This window comes from Lepisma saccharinum, chromosome 12, assembly GCF_977018435.1.
Source record: "Lepisma saccharinum chromosome 12, izLepSacc3.1, whole genome shotgun sequence".
Classification (NCBI taxonomy): domain Eukaryota; kingdom Metazoa; phylum Arthropoda; class Insecta; order Zygentoma; family Lepismatidae; genus Lepisma; species Lepisma saccharinum.
The window spans coordinates 57,834,066-57,849,534 of record NC_139240.1 but is presented as its reverse complement, the minus strand read 5'-3'; the positions used below and the strand labels follow the sequence as shown (position 1 = coordinate 57,849,534).

The window sequence follows — 15,469 nt, the reverse complement described above, 5'->3', positions numbered from 1 at the left end:
CGGGAGCGACCAACCCGTACTTACTGACGTTCCTTCCCGTTCGTAGCCTCTGTGATGCATGAAGGTGTGCGGTGACGTCATACTAGGAGTCACTCGCTATCCCTGGTCGAAGTTGACCCTTGCGCCCTCTGGGTATTGCAAGACTGTATGGAGAGAGCGCTGGACGTGACACATTGGTTGAGTACGTACACACGACGTATCTTCTGGGAACATTACGACGTTGTGGGTGTGTGTGGACGTGAAAACTCCCACGATGGTGCAATACAGTTTCGAGGAGTATGCAGACATGATGCTCATTTACGGGGAAGCGAGATGCAATGGAAGGGCTGCCCGTGCGATGTACCAGGAACGTTTCCCGGAACGTGTGACGCCATCACACACCATATTCGAAAAAGTGAACCGTCGTCTTCGTGAATCTGGAACATTTGTTGTGAGTAGAGTGGACACAGGTGCCCCAAGGACGAGGCGCACGCCTGCGGTGGAGGAGGCAATTCTTCATGCTGTGCACGAAGACCCTGGTACGAGTACCCGAATCGTAGCGCGGGATGTTGGTGTATCTCAGTCTGTAGTGTGGAATGTCCTTCATGATCAACAACTGCACCCATATCACTCCCAGAAGGTGCACGCCATGGGTCCCACAGATTTTGAACCACGTGTTCGCTTCTGCACATGGTTTGTGCGTCGTTGCGTGAATACGGCTCAGTTTCCACAGTTGGTGCTCTTCACGGATGAAGCGAAATTCACCAGAGAGGGTGTTTTTAATTCCCGCAACAGCCATGTGTGGGATGAAGAGAACCCATTCGCAACGAAAGCTCGTGGGTTCCAGCAGCGAATGGGCATCAACGTCTGGGCAGGAATACTGGCCGGTCGTTTAATTGGCCCATACGTACTTCCCACCAATCTCACAGGTCGTACTTATCTGATTTTTCTCCAACAGACATTGCCCGAGATGTTGGAAAATGTGCCATTGGCCACTAGGCAAAACATGTGGTTCCAGCATGATGGGGCGCCACCCCACTTTGCACGGGACGTACGGGACCATCTGACCCACAGATATGACAGGCAATGGATAGGGCGTGCCGGGCCCGTGCCGTGGCCCCCACGATCTCCCGACTTAACGCCCCTGGACTTTTTTCTATGGGGGCGCATGAGGAGTCTCATTTATGAAACCCCCATCGAGTCTGAGCATGACCTGGTTGCTAGGATTGTGGCAGCAGCGGACTTCATTCGAGAGAATCCACTGGTCTTCAATCGTCTGTATGAGAACATTCTTCGAAGGTACAATGTGTGCATCGATGTTGATGGTCGTCATATTGAGCCCCTGTTGTGAGTTTCCGTTCTGCACACGCCAAAGGATGTTTTCATACTGTCCTTCGCAGTGCTTACGTGCTGCATTCCGAGTTCATCGTCGTTCCTTCATACCATCGGTAATGAACAGAAACATCAAGCAGCAATGATTCAAGATTTAGCACAAGTTGCCTATTTTTCAGGACAAAGGGTCAATATCTGTGTTACTGATTTTTATCTGTTTGTGCTACTCTCTGTTTTCCTTCCGCCAAAGTGATACTGTACATTCCAATGTGAAACCCTTCATACGTACGTGCCAATTTCTTTCCTTTTTTTTTTTTTTTTTTTTTTTTTTTTTTTTTTTTTTTGTGGCTGTGCCTTTTAGGGAGGTGTCCCTGCATACGTGGGGCACGTGGATATTTGGTGCTGCTCCTCAGAGAGCCGACTTCCGGCTGACCTTGTACTCCCGAGGTCCCGGGTTCAACGAATTCCCGGTGCGAGGGGGCACGTAGTGGTTCATATCGCAATTGTAATTGCACGTTGCGTTCCACGTAGCATGCACGTGTACATCCATCACTCCGTTTTGCGTACCGTCTGGGATGCGCGACAGTCACTGTCCAAACATGTTCCATTTGTCGCACTTCATGCGCTCCTCTGGGGACTCCCTCCATGTGTCACTTTTCGACCGTCCTGTGACAGCATGTTCCCTCGTCGTCTTTCTCCATTTCGCGCGAGTTTCCGCTCACATGCAGTGGGGATTCCCCATTTCCTTTGGGGATTCCCCTTGCGCATTACGAAAAGCGCCGCAATTTCAACGCCCTGATATTGTTTGGATACGACTTCCTCCACTTCCGCCAGAGCCGATCTTCGTATCTTTCGTGGTTCAGACGTTATTGCTCTTTGAAAGAGGTGTGAACCGATTTTCTCACGGCTCTGGCAGCCACACGGTGCCGTTTTCGTAATTTTGCCACATGGCACTTTCGGCTTGTTTTTCCTTCTAGATTCACCCCCCTAAGTTTGTAATGGGAGTTCGAAATCACCCTGTATGTTTCGTAGGTGTTTCCCTCATACGATAATAGTACCTAATTATAAAACTTAATTCCACCACAGACCTGTATCCATCCTTGTTTATGAATGAAGGTTGTTACGTAATCTAGAGTTGACGAGCTGTATCTCTGCGGGTGACCTTGACTAATTTGCGCAGATACATGTCCGTAGATGCTACCTACTCGCCGATGAGTGGTCGACAGCTCTTACAAAGTTAGAGGAGAATGACACCCATTGGCTAAGGTAGCCGGTAGCTCCTCCCTTTGCTACTGCGCAGCTAGTCGTGGTCAAGGTTCACCCGCAAAGATACAACTCGTCCACTTTAGTTTTCGCCTTGCAGACGATAACTACGTCCAAGAATCATAGCCTGCTCTTATCTGCCCTCTACTGGCAGTTTACGAAAACAGTGCCTCAGTTCTCGCTGGGAAACCTGCTATCGGTTGTCGTCACGTCTTCGAACATGCAAGTGGCTTGCAGTACAAGGTTGGGTTCTCGCGAATCCATAGCTTACATGGGCTGCCTTGATAACTGTTTTTGACTGCACGGAGTATCGAGTTTTCGTCGAGTGAATCCAGGTATCTGACAGATACACATTCTTTGAGAGTAAATTAGGTGCATGCTAATTAATGGGGGTTTCTTTCCGTCCATTTTAAAATCTACATTATGTAGGCATTGCACATTCGTCTTTACTAAAAGATTTACAGTGAGTGTAAATAGTGTTTGGACACCATTGATGGTACGTAAACAGGGGATCCGCTCAGGGTTGTGGGTGCAGGTAGGAGAGTGGAATGAAAACCACATTATTCTACCTCATATACTTGTTTATCTGATACAACAGGAAAATACAAAAAAGAAACCATCTATAAACAATAATAACGAAAATATCACTTACTTTGAACACAAAAGTCTTTGCACACTTGCCATTCTTGTCCATATTTTCTGCAAGAAACGCAAGATTTAATATTTTGTTGGATTTACTTTGGCACGAATCACTGCCTGGAGCCTGTCTGGTACAGATTTTACCAGATCTGCAGTAATCTGAGGTGAAATGGCGTTCCATTCTTCCTTCAATACTAATTTTAGGTCTGATTTGTTGGATATATTTCTTTTTCTTATCTGTTTCTCTAATACATTCCATAAATTCTCTATGGGGTTCAGATCTGGTGATTGAGGAGGGTGTGAAGTTGTTTTGGGGTGTTACATAACAGCCACACATTTTGTATTAAGGGCGGTATGCTTAGGATCGTTGTCCTGTTGAAACAAGTAATCATTATCCAAGTTCATTTGAGCTGCACTAGCGCTCAAATTATTCTTCAATTTATCAATATATATGTACTGGTCCATCGTCCCCTCTATGAAATGCAACTTGCCGACCCCGGCAGCACTCATACAACCCAGAAGCGTGCGGTAAGGAAAGGCGGGGCAAGCGCCGCTTGCGTTGTTTTTTAAAACACTTTTGATATCTTAAGTCCGTGTTTTTCAATGCCTTTATACACATTAGAATGGAATTTATTTACTATAAGATATTTACATTGCAGAATTTTTCAATTCCCCTATTTTCTGTTCTTTTGGCTTGAAACATAAACTGGCTGCACCCTTGACGACGCTGGGCGATGCGGCAAGACTGACCGCGTTAGGAGAAGAGGACTGCTTGCCTTTCTCCCCGCTTTTCGAGTGACTTATGCAGTTCTTACATGGTCACTGTCCATCCCCGTTCACGTCCACATGGGGTACAAGTGTTGCTAACTTCCAGAATTTTCTGTGCATCCGTAGCACCACCTCACGCAGTACGATTTTCATGTTTGAAACGCTATCGTAATCAACAAATTACATTATGAAGTTAGCCAGTGATCACCAGTCATATGCTATTTATAAGAAATGAAATCACAGCCGGTACTTGAACATATTCGTCATGTGGTCAGTTACTCTGAAATATGGAGGGTATGTAACACTGCAGGTAGGGTGAAGAAAAGGAAGGTTAATTTAGAAGCGTGGATGCTGCGGATGCGTGTTGTTTTTTACTGTGATATTGTGCTGTTTTTTCTGTTCTTTGTGTCTTGCTTTTGTACCTGGTTAAAAGTAGGATTCTACATTGAAAATTTCCTCCATGGTTGACATACCAGACGAGCCATCGATTTGCAGTGCTGCAGGTAAGGACTTGATTAAGGACCTTCTTTCAAAACCATACAGTTCGAGAACATATGGTGTAAAGTTGGAGCTTGAGATTGTGAACCATGAGCGACCGTGCCCTGAACTGTGCACAGGCAGCTGCCCCCCTGAGAGCCTGCTTTGCCCCCCCTGTGAAAAATTAAGAACACATTCCTACCTGGAATTCTCACTAATCTTTACAATTATATCATATGTTACTATAGCAACATAACAAAGACACTTATTGATTTTGTGATTTAGAGTGTATGGGATTCCGTATAATGTCGTATTAGGATTGGGACGAAAAATTCCCGTCCAGATTCAGACTTCGGGAAATGATTTCGCAATTTCAGTATTTAGAACAGTTGTTACATTTTGAGTAGCCTTGTATTAAAAGTGCCTAATGTGTTTGGATGATTTTCTTGGATCTGTTGCTATGAACTTTGAACTGCTTAAAGTTTTCTTTCCCAAGTCTACCTTTTGGTAATAGTGATTCATGTGGTGGAGAGAGGGAGTGGATATTTGATTTTTGTTACTTAGAGTTGCTTTTCTGCCACTTCTAGCTAATCGCACCAATGAGTGATGACGTAAAATTGATGAAGAGACACTCATGAACAGTGCCGCAACCACAGGGTGCCAGGGGGCATTGCCCCCCCCCCCCTCAGACCTTGGACGCAAGTCCATTCTAGGGGAAGCAAACATTGAAGTAAAGAACAAGACTAGGAGAATCTAAGAATAGCAGCACAATTGGGTACTCATGATGGAATTAGTTTCTATGTGTTCCATGCATTTTTCTTCCAGACGGCCGAGGGCACTTGCAAGGGGCACAGAGGGGCAATTGCCCCCCCTCGATTTCAAATTTTATACAAAAAAAATACATTTCGTAAAATTTTCTTGCTCGCTTCGCTCGGGCGGCCGGAGTAGACTCTGGAAGCCAAACAATCTATTTGAAAAAAAAAATGTTGAAAAGAATGCCATGGCGCCCCGCAAAATTATTTGCGCCCTATTAAAACAATGTCTTTCTATGAAACTTAATATGAAATATTAAAAATGACACTGTAATCCAAGAAGTCATTTATCAATCAAGGGATTCCTATTTGTTTGTCAGGTGTCAAAACATGTATTTCAACTATAATATAATACAATTCACACAATATTTTGCAAAATGGTTAACATAACCAGTAGGCAAACATTGTCTATAGTGATGCAAGAGTCTCCCCTTTGAAGAAAATAGTCTGTGGGGGACTAAGGGACCCATGTTTTACCAAGTACAAAAAATGTATTACAATTTTTTTCACAAGTCTACAGTGTGTAGATAATACGTAACCATTATTATTTAATTAATTCCATTTTTCTTGCATAACACAACACAATGGTGTTGTTGCATTCTCGTTAGATTTATTTGTGCGTAAAAATATTGCATACTGGAAACTAAGAGGGAAACATTATGAAGCATGATTTATAAAGAACTCCCTTAATCAGATTTGCAGAGAGGCCCAAAGCTGTTAACATTTTAATCATCTATTAACATTATCGACCTGTAAATATCAAGTAGATACAGTCCATATTAGCCTATTTATGTTAAACTTTATATTCTTTGACAATCTGGAAAGGTCATTATCGAAATATTATTTGATGTTACTCGAAGTTTTTTTTTTTTTTTGTTTGTTGCAGTTTGCCAGTTTCTGTTACTTATCTCTTTGAGGGAGGGGGCAAGTGCCTCTGTGTACCCTGCTATATCTGCCAATGCGACACAATATATTAAAAATTTGCCCCCTCTAAGATTGACTCCCCCCCTACAAAGAATTCCTTGTTACGGGTCTGACTGTGCATAACCAAACCAACTAAGAAAGATGGGAAAGTTTTCATTAGGCAGTTTAAAACATCTGAGTACAACAATATTATGTGGTTATGTGGCAGCAATGATCTTAATAAATTATTTTGTTGGCCATGTGTTTTGTTCAATACAAATTTAGGACCATGGAACTATACAGGCTACAGTGACTTGAGCAATGTTTATAATGCAGTGCAAATACATGAACGCTCCCAGAATCACATCTGCGCTTGCATCCAACTGAAGACAAGTCATGATTCATAATTCTAGCCAAGTAAGAAACCGAAACCCGTCCGTTTATTTAAGATCGAAACTTTATGCTAATAGGATGTTTATTATTTTCAGGGTTAAAAAAGAACGTAATTTAATTTACAGTACCCCCCAAATATGAAGTAAATCATTATTTTCTTCATGGTTGAAATTTACAAGTTTATATCGAGAGGCTGTTTTTCTTCTTTATAAATCGTGCAGCGAAGATTTGATTTTAGGTATGTATGCACTTCACACACTCAAGCCCGATACGTCACCATTATGCACATTATTGTAAGTAGGGATGTGCGTAGGCCTATATTATATTTGAAATTGTTATGGTCAGTTTATTGGTAACTTTTCCAGCAAATATAAAGCCAATAATTTTAGTGTGTGTTGTGCTAGTTTCATCTAGGAAAATATAAAATAGTTATTTTGGAATAACCCGATGTTTATTACCTTGTGGTAAGACCATATCACTGGTAAGTCTTTTGCACGTTTACTGATATATTGCATACCTTATCATTTATACTACAATCACATTTGTTCGTTATATCTTGCAAATACGTTTTCACATTGATAATTAATATACAGGGTATCGCAAAACTCTTTCAACAACGCTTGGGTGCTGGTAGATATCATAAAAACAAGTAACTTTTCCCTATAAAGTTTACCTCGAAAGCGCTTAGTTTCTGCGCTATAAGCGCTTAAAATATATCCTGTACGTATGCAACCCAACACAGCAAACGCTTGCTCTTACATAACTACCCGGGGCGCGTGGCAGGGTTGCCACTAGCGTGTTAAGAGGGACGGCTTGAAAACAACAACTTGGGAGTCTTGCCTGGGCAAGATCCAAAAACTTAATAATACTTGCGATGTTGTAAGAAGCATTGACAGTATAAATTTACCAAGACAAATACAGAGGTTGTTCGCTTTATATCAGACCATTTTCGATTCGGTGCTGCCACCTGGCGTAGCCTATCATGCTGGAAGTATGGGTCTGCTGGCGGGAGCAGTGTTGTCTGATCTTGTAGGTGCGTGAGTGTTGGTAGTGAATGTTATCAAATGGCGCCGAAAATCAACCGGTATTGGGAGGGTTACGTAATGGCCCTTTTCCATGCTAAGTTTTCATACGTACGCATTGTGAAACACTCGGGGTGACTACTGCGAAAGCTATTGTGGCCCGTTACACACAACAGGCTCTCCTTGCGAAGCATTCACCCACGAAAACCACCAGGTGAAGGGCTGCAAGCAAAGTGTCACATACCGTGACATTGACGGCAAGGAGCGCAGCAACTTTGTTCGTCAGCGCAGGGAAAGTTTCCCTCGTGGCTTTATGGTTGTGACGGGATTCGGATATGAGGGTAAGTTGATGATACGCAAGGTGGACAAAAACGTGAAGGTGAATGCCAGATACTTCCAAGATTCCATTCTGACACCTATCTATCGGAGAGACATCCCAAAATTGTATGGAATGGACGCGAACCAGGTGATGAATCATATAGACAAGGCTTCGAGTCATACCGCCAGAACATCACTACGTTTTTATCAGGAAATGGCAGAGGAATTAGGAATTCGTGTCATTCCGTTTGAAGACATTCCTGTGAATAGCCCAGATGCCAGTCCAATGTATTTTTCCGTCTTCAACATCGCCGCCCGCGCACCCTGGATGGTCTATGGAAAGCTTGCAGGAAGGAGTGGGACAGAATTCATATGCCTGTCCTGCGCCGGAGCTTTCTGCAATGAAAACTGCGATGCCGGGCGATAGTCCGCAATGCTGGGGGTCCAATAGAACATGATCGGTGGTGACGGCGTGATATCTCTTAAGGTGAGTACCCGTCAAAAATGGTCGGATATAAAGCGAACAACCTTCTGTAATGGGCAGACTGAAATTAAAGATTACTCATTATAAAATATCTCCAAAATTGATTCATTTGGTTTATTTTAATTAGCTTTTCTGCCAACTTTGGTTAATCGCGAAGATGAGGATGATATGATGAAATATCAAGTGACACCATTGTCTAGGCCAGGATTTAAACCCGAGACACCTTGCGCTGTAGTGAGCTGTGCTAACCACATCACCACGGAGTGTTTCGTGTATCATGCAATATCAACAATTGCAAGGGACACGTGAGATAGGGGAAATCCACGAACGAACAAATGTAAACATGTGTTTGCTGCCTCGTTTCGAACACGCAGACTGTAATGTTATTACAATTTATTTATTAGAATATTGTGAACAATCGCTATTGTCAATCAAATTCGTTATAAAAAGTAGGCTGAAACAAGAATCTCCGGCAGATGAATATTCTTGAGCCACTTCGGTGACAGTACGTTTAGTGATAACTAGAGCCCGGAAGTTTGGCAAAATGCCTCTTTTTATCTACTGCATATATTGATAAAATTTTTCCGGATATATGTTTTTTATGTTGTTTCGAATGTTTTAAAGCCTTTTCATTTTGCCTATTTTGCCTATTTGGGACCCCACTGCCTATTTTTAATTATAATGCCTTTTTTTGCCTTTTTTCAATACAATTTGACCTTTTTTTTAAGAAAATGTGTATATAAGTAGTGTCAATATGTACCTCTGACTGCAACTCTGATTTCTTGACCAAACGACCACAAAAAGTTGAAAAACTCACTTTCTCTCCCCGTTCCGCGCCTCATTTAGTACGCTGACGATGTTTCACGGGCGCAGAAAAGCAGTGATGAGTGAAAGATGAGCTCTCATCCTCTCATCTTCTCATCTTCTCATCTTCTCATCTTCTCATCTTCCAAAATGTTTGTAGATCGTGACCTTTGTAAACCTCTCTCTCGAGAACGATGTGCCACACACACACACACACACACACACACACACATACACTCATTTTCTCTCCACGTTCCGTGCCTTATTTATTACGCTGGCGATGTTTCAGGGCGCAGAAAAGCAGTGATGAGTGAAAGATGAACTCTCATCTTCTCATCTTCTTATTCTCTTATTTTTGAAGGACCAAATGTTTGTAGATCGTGACCTTTGTAAACCTCTCTCTCGGGGGGAAGGATGTGGCACACACATACACACGTGCGCGCTCTCATCTTCTCATTTTCTTATTCTCTTATTCTCTTATTTTTGAAAGATGAGTGTATTTTATCGTAATTTTCCAAATCCGGGACCAAATGTTTATATATTGCGACCTACGTAAACCTCTCCTCTCATCTTCTCATCTTCTCATTTTTGAAAAATGAGTGCACCTTATCGTAATTTTCCAAGTCCGGAGCCAAATGTTTATATATATCGTGACCTTCGTAAACCTCTCCTCTCACCCTCTTATTTTTTGAAAGATGAGTGTACCTTATCGTAATTTTCCAAGTCCGGAGCCAAATGTTTATATATATCGTGACCTTCGTAAACCTCTCTCTCGGGGAGGGAACGATGTGCCACACACATACGTGCGCGCGCTTATGTATTGTAACACAAACAAACAAACAAATAATAATTGTTGTTTTTTAGGATGCCTGGCCCCTATAACCTCGCCAGGGTGCGTGGTGCCCAACCAAAAATGTAAAAGTTTTCTAATGGCTGCGGTTATAGATTACCGCACCTCTGTAGAGTTTCACGTGTTTTTTTTTTTCCCCCAAACTTCCATGAAACCCTACAGAGGACCTCCGTAATGCATGCAAGGTGTACTAACGACTCTAGTGTTATTTGATGTTGTGATATTTTTTGGATATAGAGTTTTATTATGAGATAGATAAAAATGATTATGTTTATTATAATATTTTCTTGATGAAGATGGAGAATGTATGTGTGTGTGTTACAAATAAAGTTGCATGCTTAATTTCTAGTGTGTGTGTATATGTTTTTGATGTTTCGACAGCATCTGAAACGATAAAAAAAGAAATTTTATTGTTAATTTTCACGTGTAAAAACAACAACAAATTTTTTTGTGCAAATTTTCTGATTGTCTCGTGCTATAGTGCAAAAAGATATTGTAGCTGATAGCTAATGAAATTGAGATTTGTAACTGATCTGAACTAGTGAAATTCGTATTGTGCTATTGTAACTGATTGTGCTAGTGCAGAAAATTTCTTATTATGCAAGAAAAGATGTTAAAAACTTGTTAAAACTGCTCTGTGACCCTCTCGTTCTTCACGTCGTAGGCGAAGGACTTCTCTGCAATCAGGATGACACTGCATAGGGTATCCTCGGGCAAGGCATCGTGGAACTCGCAGACGACCTTGATGTTGGTTCGATCGTTGACCACCACCTTCTTCCTCTTAGATGTGTTGATGACGGTCATGGGTCTCCGTGCTTTAAACTCGCTGGGCGTGTAGTACATGTCCACGCTTCCCTCGGTCACGCGTTTGTAAGCCGAAAACGCTTCGTAAAGTTTGAGGTAATCGTTTTTGGTCACGTCAAGATTGTAATTCTCGCGCGGGAACACTTCATTGCGTCCATTCTTGAGATAAACGTTCTTGATCTTGCAGTCGTCGAATTTGCTGGAATCTTTTTCCTGATTTTTGTCCCTCCCGGTCTGAAAGAGCACTACGACGAAATCTGGCATGTCGAACTGTATGTTGTTGAACTGCGTCGTCACGTCGAATTCCATGTGACTTCCGGACGCCATCTTTTGCACGCACTGGTAACCGTGAAAGTGAATCGGCACCTGGGGACTTTTCAAGATCTCCGCTTTGTACTTGAGGGCGTAGTTTGTTTCGTATTCCACCACCGGCATTCTCAATTCCATGCTTCGGATGACGCATTTCGCTGCTTCGGGTAAAGTGTTGACTATCGGCGTGGTGCCGTCCGGGCCCAAAGTAGCGTATCGCATTAGTGCGTTGTTATCATTGGCCGCTCTTCGAAACGTTACTCTCAGTCCTCCCTTCCACATGATCTCCTTGTAATCGGAGAAGAATCCCGGAAGCAGACGCATGGGAAAGAGCACCGTGTGACTTCTCGTCGATATTTTGGTCCCCGCTTCGAATCCTCCCGCCTGATAGTATGCTGCATCCGTTTTGGATAATTTCAAAGTTCCCACTGCCGTCGACGTGATGCCTGGATAATCTATTCTGTCGATGACGGTGTTGTGTTTCCTCACCTCCACCTGCGAGAACAGGTGAGGCACGAAGTTGTCTACGAGTATCAAGTTTGCTGCTGCGGGAAACGTGTCTCCGCTTTCTTTCTTCACCACGTCGAATTGAAGGTAGAGGTCCGCTCTGTGAGGATGAATGAACCCATCGCCTACGTCAACGTCGTATTCGATCTCCCTGTTCGCCTCGTTGAGATTGGCGAACGTGCGACGGTTGGGAGGGAAAGATTGCAATTCGTAACTTTCGATTTGCTCCATTTTACATGTATGGTTATTTATTATACGTTGATCTCCACGATGGCAGTAGTTGTTGCACCTGCGAAATCTACCACGTCTCCTTTCTCGTTCGTCACCACCAACTCTATGTCGTCTATGCGGTTGCGACATACTGGAAAATAGATCGGCGAAGAGGGCGTGTAGATGATCGGTTCCATGAATTCGGAACTTGGTTTGAAAGTGGCTATGATTCCCGTCTGCTTGTGACTTCCTAACAATCCGTCCGAGGATTTCGTGATCATACCTTCTGCCACGTTGCAGTGTACGTTCAGAGTCTCTATGGCCAAAAATTTAGGAATGTTTGTTGCCACGTGCTTGATGCCAGCTTCGAGTTTTGTGTTGTTCTCGAAACCTAAAAGTTCTCCTATGGTGCCCAGGTCCACGGTCTCCGTCGCCGACAGGATTTCCACTCTGTGCGTGACCGAATTTTGAGAAAGGTACGTGCCTTTGGGTAACTGAGCTTGCAAAGTGGAAAGATTGTATTGTCCTGGCGTGACGACGATGTGTTCGCTTCCGACGCTAATTTTGTTGTTGTGCTGCGTAACATTAGGTATGAGGTACATGCTGTAGAATGCACGCAGAGCCACGGATTTAGGATAGACAATGTCGTCGTGCAGCGTGAGTTTCAAGATTGAAGATTCGCTCGTGAGATGGAACACGCCCATCCTAGTGATGCTGTTTCAGGTTCCACAGTACTTTCTGGAAATCTTCGACCGTAGGGTTATTTATTTTAGAGAGAAACGCGAGCACGGAGAGGCAGAGATGACCGCAGTTCACGTCTCCGAAATCTTGAATGCGTTCGTCGTTGTAGTATATAGAGGTTTTGTTCGTTTTCAGATAATGAATTAAATTTGTAGGTGGAATACCTCCGAAAGAATCGAAAACGAATGCTTTATCATTGTCGTTTTTGTGGTAACATATCCAATGCGTGCCTGGATTTTCTTGACCGTCCAAGTTGACTACTCCGCATTCTCTTTTTTTAACGCTTGAAGGTAACGAGTCGGACATGAAAACTCCTCTGAAGTGTTTGATTTGTAACGGTTCGATCAGAGATTCAATGTCTCGGTTGGTGAGTGCTTCTGTTTCTTTTTTTTAAACTTCTTCATCACGCCCTTTCCTCCTTTCTTCTCCATGGCCAGGTTGTGACGTTTCTGTTCTTCCAACTCGGCCTTGTTCTTCTTCGAGTCGATGACGGTTTTCGCAATGGCGGCACTTCCGCCGGCCAAACTTCCAACGGCCCCCAATGCTGCCAGGATGGCCGGGATGCTGAATATGAAACCTCCGATCTTTTGCTGTTTCCGCGAACGCTGCAATCTTTTCAATTGAGGTGTGCTGAGCAGCAATTTCATTCCGTGTCCTTTCGACAAGCAAGAACGTTTCTTCTCGCGTTGTTTCTTGGTGAGTAACCCATCGAGGGTACCTAGATTTTTTAGATTCGAATATGGTATCTGGTACACGACACCCTTGGGCTTCATGTTGATGCTCTATGTGTTATTTTCGCGGTATGTTATTTATATATATTCTGAGATTTTTTCTTGTGTAGTTTTTTTACGGTATGTTATTTATATATTTTCACGGCCCCGCAGTCGCTACACAAATTCTATTACGTGCTTTGTTTTCTTGCCAAAAAGTTCCTTTGTCCCCTTGTACACGATTCGAGTTTTGTTCTCGATTAAAATAGATAGCTTCTCGTCCGATAACATATTAACATATCGATCTGGTAAAAATAAACTGTATTGTGCGTTGAGCAACAGGCGTACCTTGGGACCATACTGGGTAGAAACGATTGAACCGGAAGTTATCGTGTAAGATTTGTCGACTTCCAATTCCCGAATTTTTACATACTCGACTGACAAATTTAGCATTTGTTTTAATGCTTGGAGATCACTCATTTTTTCAGTTGTCATATCGAAGAAGAGAAAAATTTCAGTGTGTGTGTTAGAGAAATTTAATTGTTTTTTTCACGATGTGTGTTATTTATATATACCGAAGATTATTTTTTTCACGATGTGTGTTATTTATATATCAAGTTTTTTGACACGTATATATATTATTATTTTTTTAACAGAGGAAGAAAGTTCGTGCTTCGGAAAACGCGAGGATGTGCGTAGTGATATCTTCCCTCTCCTGCATAGACTTGTACCAATCATCAGTATACCGTCTTCTTCCCTGCCTTGCCTCGTACAGTTCGTCCGACCTATCGTTCAATTTCTCCCCCGCGGCCGAAAGCAGAATGTTGAGATCACCACACCTCAGGCCGCTGATCTCCCGAAGATGGTCCTTGAGAACCATTTCACAAGGGATGCGAAATTCCGGCGTTGTTCTTGCTATGATTAGAAGTTTATTAACATCTCCGTTAACTACCTTTTTGAATATTTTAGATAGTAGCTCGGGTGGCAAATCGGTTATGCAAGCCATGTTGTTTTTTTTTACTGTATGTTATTTATATACCCCACCCCAATTTTTGTTTCGTGTTCATGGCGATGGTGGTACCCAGTGCGGCGACCCGTTCACCCAACGATGCGTCTCTACTCACGAACCTTTCGAAAGCTGCGTGCTCTAACTTTCTGTCTGCTTCGTGACGTGCATCCAGATCCGCCTGCGTGGCGTTGTAAGCGATGTCGTGATCTTTGCATGCGGCGTCCAACGGATTCACACCCTTGTCTCCTCTCTCCAATCTTTTCTTGAGTTTGGTACCCGGTCCGCAGTACTGGTAGCCAGGTAGATGCATCTCGAAAGGTAACTTGTTGATGATGTCGTTCACGAGTCCCTTTCCTTCGGCCACGTTCCAAAATTTCGGAGGCAGCGTGTTGATGATTTTGATCAGGTAACCTATGCCCTTGTCGTCGTTCACGATGAAGTTGGAAAGTTTCGTGCTGATCATCTCCACGATGCCAACCTTCTCGTTGTAGAAATTACGGTTGCCTGCATTCTCTTCGCCGGCTATCACCAACAATCGGTCCACGAGTTTCCTAACGTCGTCCACCCAAACGAATTCTTTGGGTAACGTGTTGTAGCGTTTGACCCCGCTGCCCGTTTTGACCTGGTTCCAAATCGGTTTGATGAGATTCCTGTACTTCTCGCCGCTGCTCGATTTCACCCTATTCTGCGAGGCGTCGTTGTTTTGGTACAAGGCATCCGTCATGATCAGAATTTCCTTGTAACTCTGGTAATCTTCGTCGGTGTAATCTTTCGGCTGCTTTTTGGCAACGAGTTCCCACAGTCCCACCGTACCCGGATACCTGTTCCAACTATCCTTGTCGCCTAAATTGACTTTAATGTCGTTGCCTTCGAAGGTCACCTTCGATTTCCCAATCTTCCACACCACACCGCCGCCTTCGTTGGTTTCCATGCTGGGATACAATCCGAACACTTCATCCTTGTCGAATTTCCCCGTGCTCAGGTAGTCTCGTGCCAAAGGCCCCAACTCAATTTTATCCGAAGACGTGCTGCCTATGGCTCGACGTCGTGTCGGTGCATCCTTCAGTTCGAACGGCGTCGAAGGAATGCTTGAAATAGGCGTGGGTACGGCATAACTTTTAGCTGCGAGTGGTAC

The 15,469-nt window shown here is 43.3% G+C and overlaps 1 long non-coding RNA gene across 3 annotated transcripts in view; it reads left to right on the top strand.

Moving 5' to 3' along the window:
- LOC145996129 (uncharacterized) overlaps positions 1-15,469 on the top strand; it is a 98,951-nt gene that overhangs the window by 66,010 nt on the left and 17,472 nt on the right. The window contains exon 1 of one of the 3 annotated variants that reach the window (XR_014442753.1): positions 2,811-2,909. The exons of the other annotated variants lie outside the window; for them this stretch is intronic. This is a non-coding gene — a long non-coding RNA (uncharacterized LOC145996129). Of the gene's footprint in view, positions 1-2,810; positions 2,910-15,469 lie in introns of those variants that run through there. 3 annotated transcript variants of the gene reach the window in all.